A 16229-nucleotide genomic window follows, 5' to 3' on the forward strand; every position below is an offset into this window, starting at 1 on the left:
GGTTTTCCATGCTCAACAGTTTCCCGTGTGTTTCAAGAATGGTCCATCACCCAAAGGACATCCAGCCAACTTGACACAACTGTGGGAAGCATTGGAGTCAGCATGGGCCAGCATCCCTGCGGAACGCTTTCGGCACCTTGTAGAGTCCATGCCCCGACGAATTGAGGCTGTTCTGAGGGCAAAAGGGGGTGCAACTCAATATTAGGAAGGTGTTCCTAATGTTTTGTACACTTAGTGTATATGAAGATATTGAACAATGTACATTCCATGTTTTGCTGTATGGAGGAAAGGAGAGATCTAGCCATCATGCTCTATTCTACCCCTGCTAGGTAGTCAGGGCCAACCTGTGTCAGCACGCTCAAATTAGTTCCACCATCCACTTCCCATTTGAGTGCAGTAGATAAAGACAGCGGTCTGATAATTAACCTATTAAACCCTTGTAAAATCACCACTACATGAAAGCTGTATTTTTTGGGGGGAAATCCATGTGTATCGAGTACAGTTGGAGGCCAAATTTAATAACAAGAGTGTATAGGCGGTTTGTACTGAGTGCTGTAATTGCATTTTTTTGTAAAATATTGCAGTGGGTAATAACAAGTAAAATTGGATGCAGCAGCAACACACCAATGTGACACTGACAGAGGTAGTTTCACAATTTAACTTGCATTATGGGTTCCCATCCTCGATATTAACTAGATTTACCCATTTCTGATTTTAAAAAATAAGCTGTCATACTATCTCTCACACTTACCCAATTTCCACTCTGTCTGTTTATATTAGCAAAAATATGTGATTGAATATTCCAGAGGAATAAATCAATCATACTTGGACATGTCCATTTAGAAATGTCCTTTCCCATATTTATATCTCAAGGTGTTAAATACCATTTAGGAATTAGGAAGGGCCAAAAATCTTCACATGAAACTAACTTTCTATATGAATATGAATAAACTGCCTGGTTAGTCTGAACAAGCTATTCAACAGTAATTCAATTATTCGTCACATGCACATGATACAGAGGAGTAAATGGTACACTGAAATGCTTTCTTGGGAAGTTGGACAATTTTCTATAATTCCTTCACTGTATCAGTGGCCAATATTAGTTTGCCAATGCTGGAGACATTCCGAGTTACACACACCAAGTGGGCACTAATGATGTCTCCACAGAACGTAATGTAATTGAGCAGTGAAAACGAGGGCGGATTGGAACAGTGCTCAGAGGGGGATGCCACTGATTTTCGAATATCTCTTTTCATTAATTCATCAGGGACCTTATTCACCCTTTATAAGAGGTTACACAGTTATGAGAAATGTCTCATGTGATTAAACTTTCCATTGTGCATGAGACACAGTCTCTCTTATTATAGAATTTCCCAAATATATCCTATTCAGTTCATATGACATTTCCAACAAAAAGGCAGCTGCCTCTATTAAAATGTTTCTTGATTAGACAAGAGTGTAATCTTGGAGCGAAGTAAAGAAAAGATCCACTTCATTCTGTCTGAGCACACTGTAATGAATCACAAAGCAAAGCCATTCTCAGGAGAAGTAGGAAGAAGGAGAGGAGGAGGTGGAGGATGATGAAGAGGAGGAGGAGGATGAAGCAGGATGAAGGGGAGGACAATGTGGAGGATGATGAAAAGGAGGAGGATGATGAAGAGGAGGAGGAGGATGAAGCAGGATGAAGGGGAGGACAATGTGGAGGATGATGAAAAGGAGGAGGATGATGAAGAGGAGGAGGAGGATGAAGCAGGATGAAGGGGAGGAGGATGTGGAGGATGATGAAGAGGAGGAGGATGATGAAGCAGGATGAAGGGGAGGAGGAGGTGGAGGATGATGAAGAGGAGGAGGATGATGAAGCAGGATGAAGGGGAGGAGGAGGTGGAGGATGATGAAGAGGAGGATGATGATGAAGCAGGATGAAGGGGAGGAGGATGTGGAGGATGATGAAGAGGAGGAGGATGATGAAGCAGGATGAAGGGGAGGAGGAGGTGGAGGATGATGAAGAGGAGGAGGATGATGAAGCAGGATGAAGGGGAGGAGGAGGTGGAGGATGATGAAGAGGAGGAGGATGATGAAGCAGGATGAAGGGGAGGAGGATGTGGAGGATGATGAAAAGGAGGAGGATGATGAAGCAGGATGAAGGGGAGGAGGATGTGGAGGATGATGAAGAGGAGGAGGATGATGAAGCAGGATGAAGGGGAGGAGGAGCTGGAGGATGATGAAGAGGAGGATGATGATGAAGCAGGATGAAGAGGAGGATGCTGAAGAGGAGGAGGATGATGAAGAGGAGGAGGATGATAAAGCAGGATGAAGGGGAGGAGGGTGAGAGGGAGTAGAGACACAGTGCAGATGAACCGAAACATGGCAGCTTCCACTGATAAATCCTATGAAATATTTCCTCAGCACGTTAAAAAAAGGTGTATGATATCATATCTTGCCTATTACATATCTCAGAGCCCTAAGTCGCCACACTCTCCTAAATCTAGTTGTCAGAGAGAGAGAGAGAGAGAGAGAGAGAGAGAGCAAGAGAGAGGGAGAAGGGGTGGGGGGTGGGGGGGGGGTTAGGAGAGACTACGCAGGTCAGCAAACCCTGCAGCAACACTCAGACAGACCTGGTGACAGATAGAATGCAGCGCACCAATCTATCCAAACAGCAACGCTTGCATACTTGATTGGCCTACTTCAGTATCCAGTGAAATATTGCATACCTTTTTACCTTCTTGGGTTTGGCTGTTGAAAATCGATGTGAAAGGCAGATAGACATTTCCTGCCTGTAATGACTTTAAACTTCTGCATTTCCAAACGCTTGGGAGCCTCAGTATTAATTTGCTGTGACCATCACAACTGGGATGAAATAGTACTTGTTTTCTTGCATTACGACCAAAACATCCCTCTAGAACATTTTATTTTAAAGGACACAAAAATACAGTTTGAACCCAGGTGACCATGCATTACGGCAACAAAGATCCCTCTAGAAAATGTTTATTCAATGTCTCTTTGTGGTTTGAAAACTGCTTCTCCTGCTGCAATGACTCAGATTTAAAGGAGGGTGAAACCCAGTTTTCAGGATGTAGGAAAAGGTTTTTAGTTTTCGGAGCAGTCGTTGGTGTCCTGGGGGGATAATTATATTTCGGCTAAAGGTGGAACACAGTTTTACTCTGCCACTCTGATCTCCCCATAGCCTCATCGAGAAACAAAGAAAAGCATTTTGCCTGCCTCCATCCAAATGACAAGCTCTCGCTCTTAATGTCGAGCACATCACTTTGAAATTCTGGGCACATTAACGGGTAACTACCTTGATAAAACAAGCCATCCCAATGCTCTGTGAATGAGTCATAAAGCACAGAGGATTTTGGCCCCGATTTAGCTGTCACAGACACGTTTTTGAGATCGGAGACAAAATCACCATGTCGTTGCCTACTCGGGGCGTGAGGCCGTCACCGACGCTTGTTTAATGTGAGCGGGTCAGAGACGCAATCTGAGGTCTACCGATCCCGATATTTTCAAACATGATGCACAAAATCTGCAATGCTCTTGTAGCACAACCAGAAGTTCTGAGAATGATGATCAGCAATAGCCAATGAGAGCTCGCCAGAGAAGAGGCCAGTGAGATGATGACCCACAGACGTCAGTTCAACTTCTATTCCACGTTGGTTCAACATAATTTCATTGAAATGGCGTGGAAACAACATTGATTCAACCAGTGAGTGCACAATGGGGACGTAGTTTTGCATCACCCAGAATGTGTAGACTCTCGAGCACGAGCGATGACTACTAGTATGTATTTGTACTTGCCTTTAACCAAAGCCAAAGTGTCAAATCGTTACAGCTCTGAAGTTCACAATCAATGTTATTCAATTCAAAATGTTGGCTAGATAATTCAACTCTGTATGGCAAGTGTGAATGTCTGACTGAAAAAGTTTATGAGTCTGCTTTGAGCCACAGCTCGTTGTAGCTACGTTAACAATCTAATCATGTCATCACATCATTGTTTTCGAGAGACAGCGCAGTGATATCGAGAATCCAAGTGAAGAATCTTGTACTGTGTGATCCCCGTCTATGCCAGATCATTTATTGTGCGCCCCACTACGTTAGCAAGACAAAAAACGACAGGAAAGACAGTCGTTTAATGAGAGGCTCAGCGATGCCAGGATTTTGAAAGTTGTGTAATGTACACCGAGCATGAAAAGGCAAAGTTGTTTCTTCTTAAATCGATATTTAACTTGATTATACATTAGACAATAGAGAAGAGAGACCCACCTCTACGATCTCTAGTGTAAAAGTAAGGCTGATCAGGGCAGCTGGTACGACTGGTACGACTGCCACCGATGCCCACTGTCCAAGCACCCAACCATCGTACAGATGAACATGAGCACAAGTGACAGTGGAACAACCTGGGGATCTGACGTGTGATGCCACCCTGCCACCCTGATGCCAATCGATGCCAACCTGAGACGTGTCAAGGAAACTTCAAAACGCCTCTTTCTACAGTTTGCATTTCTTCAGCAAAACATAGCATAAGATGTATTATTTTACTTATTCTTAAGCTTTACTCAACCTAACCTAAAGCATGACTAAATTGTTAATTATAGGAGTAGATGCATCGATTTCACTTTGGGGCGTGAAAAACATCTTGCTGATCTCAGTCATTGTATATTGTAAGTCCTTGAAGAATCTCAGTGTTTTGTCAGTGATATGGCAATTAATCTGCATGACTCTGGGTGCAGCAATTTATCTGCATCACATCACCACCAGAATCATCAATTTCTTTTATATCTGATTATTCAAAAGTGGAGAACATTTCATTATAGAAATATACCACCCACACTGGACATCTTCTTTCTCAACAGGGTCAATATGTTTTATGCACCAATTACACACTTAAAGATCAATGTTGCTCCCAAGACAAATGCCCTCAAGAACAGAAGCAATTATGGTTAAATAAATGCATAAAGCAAAGCTGAGGCTGTGTGAGAATAAAGAAAACGATATATTAAAAAAGGCCAGGAGGTACCGGAAATGAACATTAACCATAGAAATGGACGAAGGAGCTTTTTTTCGAGTATAACCAATTATTTGTCTAATCGTCCAATTGTCTGTAGTGCTGCATTATTTTTGAGTAAAAAAATAATAATTCCACATCAAAGCATGTTAAATAGATGTAAATGTACTTTATGGAACACTGGAATTTGCTAAGTGATTTTACAAGTATGGCTCAAATGCTACAAATACTGCCCTTAGATATACAGTAGGATATGATCCTGTCATGGTGGCTATTGGCCAAGTTAAATACCCCGGACTCCATTCCTATCCAGGCATTAATTCTCCTTTGAACATTATAGTTTTCACAGACTCTCTTTGAAATGACCTCTAACTGAAATACACCGGAAGTGTTTATAAGCTTTTATATCCTACAACCTATTGTGATCCGAAACCTCTGAATGTTTAATTTCATAAATACTGTATTTGGAGTTGTATCATTTATTAATGAGCTATCAGGAAAATTATTAAATCTTTACGGCCATGCGGGCCACGCGATCGCATTAAATATAGGCGGATGTTTAATTATGTACCTTGTTATGCAAATGGTGTTGTATTAAGCCACATCAATTTTAAAATCAAAGTTGAGGAGCTCCTTTAGGGAGCATGTGTATTCGCATTGTGGAATAACTAGATATTTTAATCAAATATGAATGGTAAAAAATGACATAGGTAATTTCCCCCACTTGCACCAATTTCTTAAAACATATTTGCCTGTCAGTGGTACATTCAAATGTCCCTGACATTCGTCTAGGTACTGATTTACACATCTGTTAGAATGTTGACAGGCCTCCCTTGCCTTCACTTCTAGGTGACTGCTCTGTGCCACTCCGTATTCACTGTGCACGCAAGTATGCACGCACACACACACGAACACACACACACTCCTTCAGCTCCACTATCTCTTAAGACTAGTAACAAGGTCAATTCCTTATGAGTGTATCAAAGAACAGTGACACTGGTGAACCATTTTCGCCTTCATGTAATCCATGTCCCTGTGTCAGACAAAACTTGACCCTAAGCATTATGGCAATGACGACATCACTTGATCATCTCAATAGGGTTGTGTCAGGGTTGGGGTGGGCCATGAGGTGTGTTCCTTTCCCTTGCTGTACTTCATACAGATGTAGGATCTTAATTTGAGCCAGTTTGCTACAGCAGGAAAATAATCCTGCAGCAACAGGAAATGTGAATTATTGTGAATAAATTGACATTTTTTGTAGGGGGTGATACATTTTAAGTTAGGGCAAATCCAGTCTGAAATGTAAAAGTGGAAATTACAAACTTTAAAAGCCTTTTAAAAACTTGAATACATTACAAGTTTGCGTTTCCTGCCGTAGAGGAAAATGCTCATCAACAAAAGAGTGATCAAATTAAGATCCTACATCTGTAGATATTAAGATTGAACAGTATGTTCTGACCAAGCACCTTATGCTGATCATACAGTACAATACAGTGTTGGAAGTCAGATTACTGCTAAGCACTTAGTGACCAATGTTCTTGGGGAAAAAACTTGATTTGTTTGACCCATTACTGAAAATACACATTGGTTTTAACCGTGGGTTTGGCTGTGACGACCATGCAAAGGCTCCTGGCCCAAAGGCCAGTTCAACTGTGAAGTCTAAGCTGCTTTCAGCTCTGATATCTAAGCACGACAATCTAGCTGTCTCTCCATCTCTCTCTTCCATCAGGGAGCTGCTCCAGAAAGCTGTGATCACATCCGCCATGACACCAACCCCTTTGGGATCTGCCGCTTTTAAAACAGCATCTGCTCTGTTGGTTTCCTCTACGGTTATTCTGAGGGATTCATTTCCAAATGTTTACAGATGTAGACCCTAATAACATCGAGCCTGGTCGACAAAAATAGCAAATCTCAGTTCAACATACTGTGGAATCTAGGATGAGGCTATTAAGCAGTTTGTGTTCCATTCGCAGTCAAAATCCCTCACAGGATGTTAGGAGATCACAAACAAAGCTAAAAGTATTTGTATTACAGCAGCGGTACTAATTGGCTACACAGAGAAGGGAGGAAGTGGGATTCTCAAAGTCAATCACTGGCAGGAGTTAGGTTCTTTAGCTTTCACCCAATTAGCTTTTGCCATAAGAAGTGAACTCGTCTCTCTCTCTCTCAACGCAGAGCTCTAATGAGTGATAAACTACAATGTTAAGACTTTACTTAAGGTGAGTGTTTTTTATTCATTTTTTCCCCTTTGCTGTGAAGTAAGAAACTTCATTGTAGCACAACATCAGGCACAAGTGCTCTGTGAAGTGCTATGCTTTCGCTGGAAGCAAAAATCTTCATCACGCGAAAGATGGACAGCAGCAATTAACCTTTTGAAAGAAGCCCCACATTGAGGCCATTGTAATAATAAAAAGCTGTCTGTGTTTTTCGCTTTGCAGGGAAGTGCATTGGGTAGCCATGTGGAAAAGGGTCTGGGTAAGGGCTAGATGCAATGAGAAAGGAAATTGGGAAATATATGGAGCCATGTACTCAGTCCCTCTGACACACAGTCTACCAGCCATGTACTCAGACCCTCTGACACACAGTCTACCAGCCATGTACTCAGTCCCTCTGACACACAGTCTACCAGCCATGTACTCAGTCCTTCTGACACACAGTCTACCAGCCATGTACTCAGTCCCTCTGACACACAGTCTACCAGCCATGTACTCAGTCCCTCTGACACACAGTCTACCAGCCATGTACTCAGACCCTCTGACACACAGTCTACCAGCCATGTACTCAGTCCCTCTGACACACAGTCTACCAGCCATGTACTCAGTCCCTCTGACACACAGTCTACCATCCATGTACTCAGACCCTCTGACACACAGTCTACCAGCCATGTACTCAGTCCCTCTGACACACAGTCTACCAGCCATGTACTCAGACCCTCTGACACACAGTATACCATCCATGTACTCAGACCCTCTGACACACAGTCTACCAGCCATGTACTCAGTCCCTCTGACACATAGTCTACCAGCCATGTACTCAGTCCCTCTGACACACAGTCTACCAGCCATGTACTCAGTCCCTCTGACACACAGTCTACCAGCCATGTACTCAGACCCTCTGACACACAGTCTACCATCCATGTACTCACTCCCTCTGACACACAGTCTACCAGCCATCTCATTAGAGGCTATTAGCGATGACTCAAAGGCCAACACACACACAATCACGCACCTATGCAAACGTACGTTCACACACACATGCACACACACTTGTCAATACACACATGCAAACACACATTCACACACATATAAACACAGAAACGCAAACACACACATTCAAGCATGCACATATCAAAACCCTCACATGCAGAAACCAACACCCACACACGCTCACGCCCTATGAAATAGAAAGGTTATCCCCTTAATAGTTATGAATCATGTTAATTATGGGAGTGAATCAAGCTGTGAGGCCCGGCTTCTCTCTCCTGGCCTCCAACTCCAACAGACCGTGGATGACGCGGAAGGAAGAGGGCCTGATCCCAGTAATGGAAGGAAAGTCTCCATTCATGAACCCCACAGCTCTGCAATCTGCAGAGTGGCCTTGCGACACTAAAACTAGAGCATGGGATCAGGATATCTCATCAAATACGCCTAGGCAATTGCCATCCTTTGAAATGATACTAGGTTGTGTGAATTTTGATATGTCTTCAGAGCTAAGCCAGATGTTGAGGGGAACAGACACACCAAACTAAGGAGAGTTATAATTCGGCTGGAGAACCCAACACACAGGAAGACCGCAGCAAAGGGGGCAGCTAAGAATAGACTACAGGTTGAGTTAGGTGGCTTGCCATGTGAGAACATCTGAAAATCTCAATCCTAATTTTGCCTGGGGATCTTTTTTAATTACCACTGCGGGGCTCTGGAATCATCGACAGGTCTGCCGAGTGTCGTGAGACGTGTTGTTACTCGGGACTAAGACGGCACTTTAGAGTAGGATCACTGCTATAAACCGCACGCACACACACACACAGCTGGGCCATGTCTGGGTGGGACACGTATGTGTGTGTCTGTTTCTGTGTGGTTATGTGGCTAAGTGTGTGTGTGTCTGTGTGTCTGTTTCTGTGTGGTTATGTGGCTAAGTGTGTGTGTGTCTGTGTGTGTTTCTGTGTGGTTATGTGGCTAAGTGTGTGTGTGTCTGTGTGTTTCTGTGTGGCTATGTGTGAGTGTGTGTCTGTCAAATCAAATCAAAGATTATTGGTCGCAAACACAGATTTGCAGATGTTATCGCAGGTGCAGCTAAATCCTTATGTTTCTAGGTCCAACAGTCCAGTAATATCTAAATCCTTATGTTTCTAGCTCCAACAGTCGAATTGTCACGGTTTCGGCCGAGGCTGCTCCTCCTCCTGGTTCGGGCAGGCTTCGGCGGTCGTCGTCCCCGGAGTACTAGCTGCCACCGATCTATGTTTCATGTTCGTTTGGTTTTGTCTTGATGTTGTACACCTGTGTCTTGTTAGTCCTCGTTAGTGTCCTATTTAGTTCTCGTTGTGTGTGTTTGTCTTTGTGTGTGATTGCTCTTCTCTTTTGTGTTGGAGCTACGTACTTCCCTCCAGTGTTTTGGAGAGGTTTTTCGCACATGTTAGTGCGCCGTTTGTTTGACGCCTGTGTGCGCCGTTATTTCGCCTTCGGGCTTATTGTGCTTATTTTCTATGTGAATATTGCACTAAAGTATTTTGGACTGAGCTTCTGCGTCCTGCGCTTGATTCATGCACCACACCCACCTTCAGCACCCCTTGACAGAATCACACACCAGAATGGAATCAGCAGGATCTGCAGTTACGCCTGAGTCGCTCGAGGAGCATGTTCGCGGCCAAGATGACCAGATACGACAACTGGGGACCGCTCTACAGGAAGTCATCAACACCCTGCACCGATGGGAGGCCAGCGGGGTACCCACACCTCCACCTACCCTGCCAACCCCATCGGCCGGTCCACCAGCCCCAGGTCCGGAACCCAGGGGGATTCGGCTCTCGCTCCCGAGGGCGTATGACGGAACAGCTGCCGGGTGTCAGGGGTTCCTCCTGCAGGTGGAGCTCTACCTGGCCACTGTACACCCGGTGCCCTCGGGACACGAGAGCGTTTCCGCCCTCATCTCCTGTCTCACGGGCAAGGCGTTGGAGTGGGCTAACGCCGAGTGGAGGAAGATGGACGCCAACACCATCTCCTACGCCGAGTTCTCGCGGGGGAGCGTCTAGTCCACCTGAGACAGGGGAGGAGGAGCGCACAGGCGTTTGCTCTAGAGTTCCGGACTCTAGCGGCGGACGCAGGGTGGAATGAACGAGCCCTCATCGACCATTTTCGATGTAGCCTACGGGAGGACGTTCAACGTGAGTTGGCCTGCAGGGATACCCATCTCACCTTCGACCAGTTGGTCGATATGTCCATCCGTCTGGACACCCTGCTGGCCACCCGTGGACGTCCCGAGGGGGGTCCGTCCATTCCGCCCTCCGGCACCTCCGAGCCGAGCCCTATGGAGCTCGGGGGTGCCGGCGCTAGAGAAAGGAGGAGGAGGAGCCCGAGGGGGCCTGTCTCCTGCACCAAGTGCGGTCATGGAGGGCACACTGCAGCCAGGTGCTGGGGAGGGTTCTCCGGGGGAGAAGACAACAGGCCACGCACTGGGGGGGCCTCCCAGGTGAGTAGACGTCCCACTTACCCAGAGCTTTCTGTTGCGCACTTTTGTATACCTGTGTGTTTTCCACAGGTTGCACCTCATTCCCAGCATAAGGCGCTAGTAGATTCAGGCGCAGCTGGGAATTTTGTTGATCGGAAGTTTTGTTTAGATTTAGGGATCCCTCTCCTACCTGTTGACAAACCTTTTCCCGTTCATGCCTTAGATAGCCGCCCGTTGGGGTCGGGGTTGATTAGGGAGATCACAGCACCACTTAGGATGTGTGCGCAGGGGGGTCATGAAGAGACTATACAGCTGTATCTGATCGACTCTCCTGCGTACCCAGTGGTGCTGGGAATTCCCTGGTTAAGCACCCATAACCCTGCTATTTCGTGGCAACAGAGGGCTCTCGATGGGTGGTCTGCTCAGTGCGAGGGGCGATGTCTGGGTGTTTCCGTGGGGGCGACTTCGGTGGAAAGTCCAAACCAAGTGCCCGCACTGCACATTCTGCCTGAATATGGGGATTTAGCTCTCGTGTTTAGTAAAACTAGGGCGACGCAGTTGCCTCCTCATAGACAGGGGGATTGTGCGACTGATCTCCAGGCAGGAGCAGCGCTCCCACGGAGCCACGTGTATCCTTTGTCTCAAGAGGAGAGAAAAGCTATGGAGACTTACATAGCCGAATCTTTGAGACAGGGATACATTCGGCCCTCCACTTCTCCCGCCTCCTCGAGCTTCTTTTTTGTGAAGAAGGGTTGCGCCCGTGCATTGATTACCGTGGTCTCAATCAGATTACTGTGAAATACAGTTATCCACTCCCTCTGATTGCGACCATGACAGAGTCATTGCATGGAGCACAGTTTTTCACAAAATTGGATCTCAGGAGCGCGTATAACTTGGTGCGCATTAGGGAGGGCGACGAATGGAAGACAGCGTTTAGTACCACGTCAGGTCATTTCGAATATCTCGTCATGCCATATGGGTTGATGAATGCTCCATCAGTTTTCCAATCCTTCGTAGATGACATTTTCCGGGATATGCAGGGACAAGGGGTGGTCGTGTACATTGATGACATTCTGGTGTACTCGTCTACCCGAGCCGAGCATATAACCCTGGTGCGTCGTGTATTGAGGAGGCTGTTGGAGCACGACCTATATGTCAAGGCAGAGAAATGTCTGTTTTTCCAGGAGTCGGTCTCCTTTTTGGGTTATCGGTTGTCCGCGTCAGGGGTGAGAATGGAGGTGGATCGTGTGTCCGCTGTGCGTAATTGGCAAACTCCAACCACTGTAAAAGAGGTGCAGCAGTTCTTGGGCTTTGCGAATTACTACCGGAGGTTTATCCGGGGTTTTGGACAGGTGGCAGCTCCCATCACGTCCCTTCTGAAAGGGGGTTCGGTGCGCCTGCAGTGGTCAGCTGATGCGGACAGGGCCTTTAGGAGACTGAAGGACCTGTTTACGTCGGCTCCGGTGCTGGCGCATCCGGATCCCGCATTACCCTTTCAGGTTGAGGTAGACGCGTCTGAGGCTGGTATAGGGGCCGTTCTCTCTCAACGGTCCGGCACGCCACCTAAACTCCACCCCTGTGCTTTTTACTCAAAAAAGCTCAGCCCGGCGGAGCGTAACTATGACGTTGGGGACAGGGAGCTGTTAGCTGTAGTTCAAGCCCTTAAGGTGTGGAGGCATTGGCTTGAGGGGGCTCAACACCCTTTCCTCATTTTGACTGACCATCGGAACCTGGAGTACATCCGGGCAGCGAGGAGACTGAACCCTCGCCAGGCTCGATGGAGTATGTTTCTCACCAGGTTCGTATTTAAAATCACGTACATCCCTGGGTCCCAGAATGGTAAGGCAGATGCGCTGTCCCGGCGGTATGACACGGAGGAGAGGTCCGTTGAGCCTACTCCCATACTACCGGAGTCTTGCCTTGTGGCACCGGTGGTGTGGGAGGTCGATGCCGAAATCGAGCGAGCGTTGCGTACCGACCCCAGCCCTCCACAGTGTCCTGAGGGTCGGAAGTACGTTCCGCTCGAGATTCGGAATCGACTCATTTACTGGGCTCACACGTCACCCTCCTCTGGACATCCGGGTATTGGCCGGACAGTGCATTGCCTTAGCACTAAATACTGGTGGCCCACTTTGGCTAGGGATGTGAGGGTTTATGTCTCCTCCTGCTCGGTGTGCGCCCAGTGTAAGGCGCCCCGACATCTGCCCAGGGGTAAGTTACAACCCCTGCCCGTTCCACAACGACCATGGTCCCACCTCTTGGTGGATTTTGTGACAGACCTTCCCCTCTCTCAGGGGAATACCACCATCCTGGTTGTTGTGGACCGGTTCTCTAAGGCCTGTCGTCTTCTCCCTATGTCGGGTCTTCCTACTGCCCTACAGACCGCTGAGGCCCTATTTACCCACGTCTTCCGGCATTACGGGGTACCCGAGGATATAGTGTCTGATCGAGGCCCCCAGTTTACCTCCCGTGTTTGGAGAGCATTCATGGAGCGTTTGGGGGTCTCGGTTAGCCTTACCTCAGGGTACCACCCGGAGAGTAACGGGCAGGTAGAACGTGTCAACCAGGATGTGGGTAGGTTTCTGAGGTCGTATTGCCAGGACCGGCCGGAGGAGTGGGCACGGTACATTCCCTGGGCCGAGATGGCCCAGAACTCTCTCCGCCACTCCTCTACCAACCTAACCCCCTTCCAATGTGTGTTAGGTTACCAGCCGGTTCTGGCACCTTGGCAGCAGAGCCAGATCGAGGCCCCTGCGGTGGATGATTGGATGAGGCGCTCGGAAGAGACGTGGAACGCTGCCCACGTCCACCTGCACCGGGCCGTCCTTCGTCACAAGGCGAGCGCCGATCTCCACCGCAGTGAGGGGCCGGTGTACGCACCCGGAGATCGAGTCTGGCTCTCTACCAGAAACCTACCCCTCCGCCTGCCCTGCCGGAAGCTGGGTCGGCGGTTTGTGGGGCCCTTTAAAGTCCTGAGAAGATTGAATGAGGTGTGTTATAGGTTACATCTACCTGTTGAGTATAAGAATATTAACCCCTCGTTCCATGTGTCTCTTCTCAGGCCGGTGGTAGCTGGTCCACTCCAGGACAAGGAGATAGGGGAGACTCCTCCGCCCCCACTGGACATCGAGGGGGCTCCGGCGTACACCGTTCGGTCCATCTTGGACTCAAGACGCCGGATGGGGGGTCTCCAGTATCTCGTGGAGTGGGAGGGGTACGGCCCGGAGGAGCGGTGCTGGGTGCCGCGGAGGGACATCCTAGACCCATCTCTCCTGTCGGAGTTCCACCGGGACCATCCCGCGCGCCCTGCTCTGCGTCCTCCTGGTCGTCCCCGAGGCCGGGGTCGGCGCACGGCTGGAGCCGCGTCAAGGGGGGGTACTGTCACGGTTTCGGCTGAGGCTGCTCCTCCTCCTGGTTCGGGCAGGCTTCGGCGGTCGTCGTCCCCGGAGTACTAGCTGCCACCGATCTATGTTTCATGTTCGTTTGGTTTTGTCTTGATGTTGTACACCTGTGTCTTGTTAGTCCTCGTTAGTGTCCTATTTAGTTCTCGTTGTGTGTGTTTGTCTTTGTGTGTGATTGCTCTTCTGTTTTGTGTTGGAGCTACGTACTTCCCTCCAGTGTTTTGGAGAGGTTTTTCGCACATGTTAGTGCGCCGTTTGTTTGACGCCTGTGTGCGCCGTTATTTCGCCTTCGGGCTTATTGTGCTTATTTTCTACGTGAATATTGCACTAAAGTCTTTTGGACTGAGCTTCTGCGTCCTGCGCTTGATTCATGCACCACACCCACCTTCAGCACCCCTTGACACGAATAATATCTAAATCCTTATGTTTCTAGCTTCAACAGTGCAGTAATATCTAAATCCTTATGTTTCTAGCTCCAACAGTGCAGTAATATCTAAATGCTTATGTTTCTAGCTCCAACAGTCGAATAATATCTAAATCCTTATGTTTCTAGCTTCACCAGTGCAGTAATATCTAAATCCTTATGTTTCTAGCTCCAACAGTCCAGTAATATCTAAATCCTTATGTTTCTAGCTCCAACAGTCCAGTAATATCTAAATGCTTATGTTTCTAGCTTCAACAGTGCAGTACTATCTAAATGCTTATGTTTCTAGCTTCAACAGTACAGTAATATCTAAATGCTTATGTTTCTAGCTCCAACAGTGCAGTAATATCTAAATCCTTATGTTTCTAGCTTCAACAGTTCAACAATATCTAGCAATACAATAACAATACACATAATACCAAAAAAGTATAATAATTAAGAAATATCAGAATAAGCAATATTAGAGCGAGCAATGCCAGAGTCCAGATTATATATATACATGGTGTGAACAGACAGAATGGACAGTACATGAATAGAAAAGGTGTGTACAGCAGTAGTTATATAGGATGAGCCATGACTAGAATACAGTATACAGATGAAGTAGGTAAAAAGCATGTAAACATTATTAAAGTGAACATTGTTCAATAAGTATGTACAGTGCCTTGCAAAAGTATTCATCCCCCTTGGCGTTTTTCCTATTTTGTTGCATTACAACCTGTAATTTAAATTAATTTTTATTTATGCACGCTCAAGTTTTCTGTATTTGTGTCTTATTTCTTGTTTGTTTCACAATAAAAAATATTTTGCAACTTCAAAGTGGTAGGCATGTTGTGCAAATCAAATGATACAAACCCCCCAAAAAGCCACTGTACATAGGGCAGCAATCTCTAAGGTACAGGGTAGAGTACCGGGTGGTAGCCACCGGGTGGTAGCCATCTAGTAACATTGCCTAAGTTCATTATAGGGTACTGGGCGGAGGCCGGCTAGTGGTGACCATTTAACAGTTGGATGGCCTGGAGATAGAAGCTGTTTTTCAGTGTCTCGTCCCAGCGTTGATGCATCTGTACTTAGGGCTGTGGCGGTCATGAAATGTTGTCAGACGGTGGTTGTCAAGCAAATAACTGCCGGTCTCACGGTAATTGACCGTTAATTAACGTAAACACATTTAGCATCTCCTGGCTTCCACGCATAGCCCACAAGCCACTGATGCAGACCTTTGGAACATCTACATTTAAAAAAGTCTAATAAATCCATGTAATATAGCCTACACCTTCACAATAAATCCATTATTTATTTTAGACAGGTCTAAAGAAGCATGATATGAAGAAAATGTAGTCTATTTCAGAAGAACAGAATAGCATACTCTGAGTTGTCCTTATGTTAGGCCCTGATCTGGCTATGCCATATGGCTGTGGGCTACACTAGTTCATTTAGCAGACAAGATTTGCTTAGAATTCCGTGGCATTATTTTATATTATTTTATAGTATGAAAAATTAAATTGAACATAGCTGAATAAAATAAAAATTATATTTTCTCCAAACTATGTGAGGGAGTGCGTATATGTGTTGAGCGGTTAACAAAGAAACAGGTACTCCTACAGTGCATTTGGAAAGTATTCAGACCCCTTGACGTTTTCCACATTTTGTTATGTTACAGCCTTATTCTAAAATTGATTAAATTAAACATTTTCCTCATGAATCTACACTCAATACCCCATAACGACAAAGCGAAAAC

The sequence above is a fragment of the Coregonus lavaretus genome (assembly GCF_964263955.1).
Source record: "Coregonus lavaretus genome assembly, chromosome: 32".
Classification (NCBI taxonomy): Eukaryota; Metazoa; Chordata; class Actinopteri; order Salmoniformes; family Salmonidae; genus Coregonus; species Coregonus lavaretus.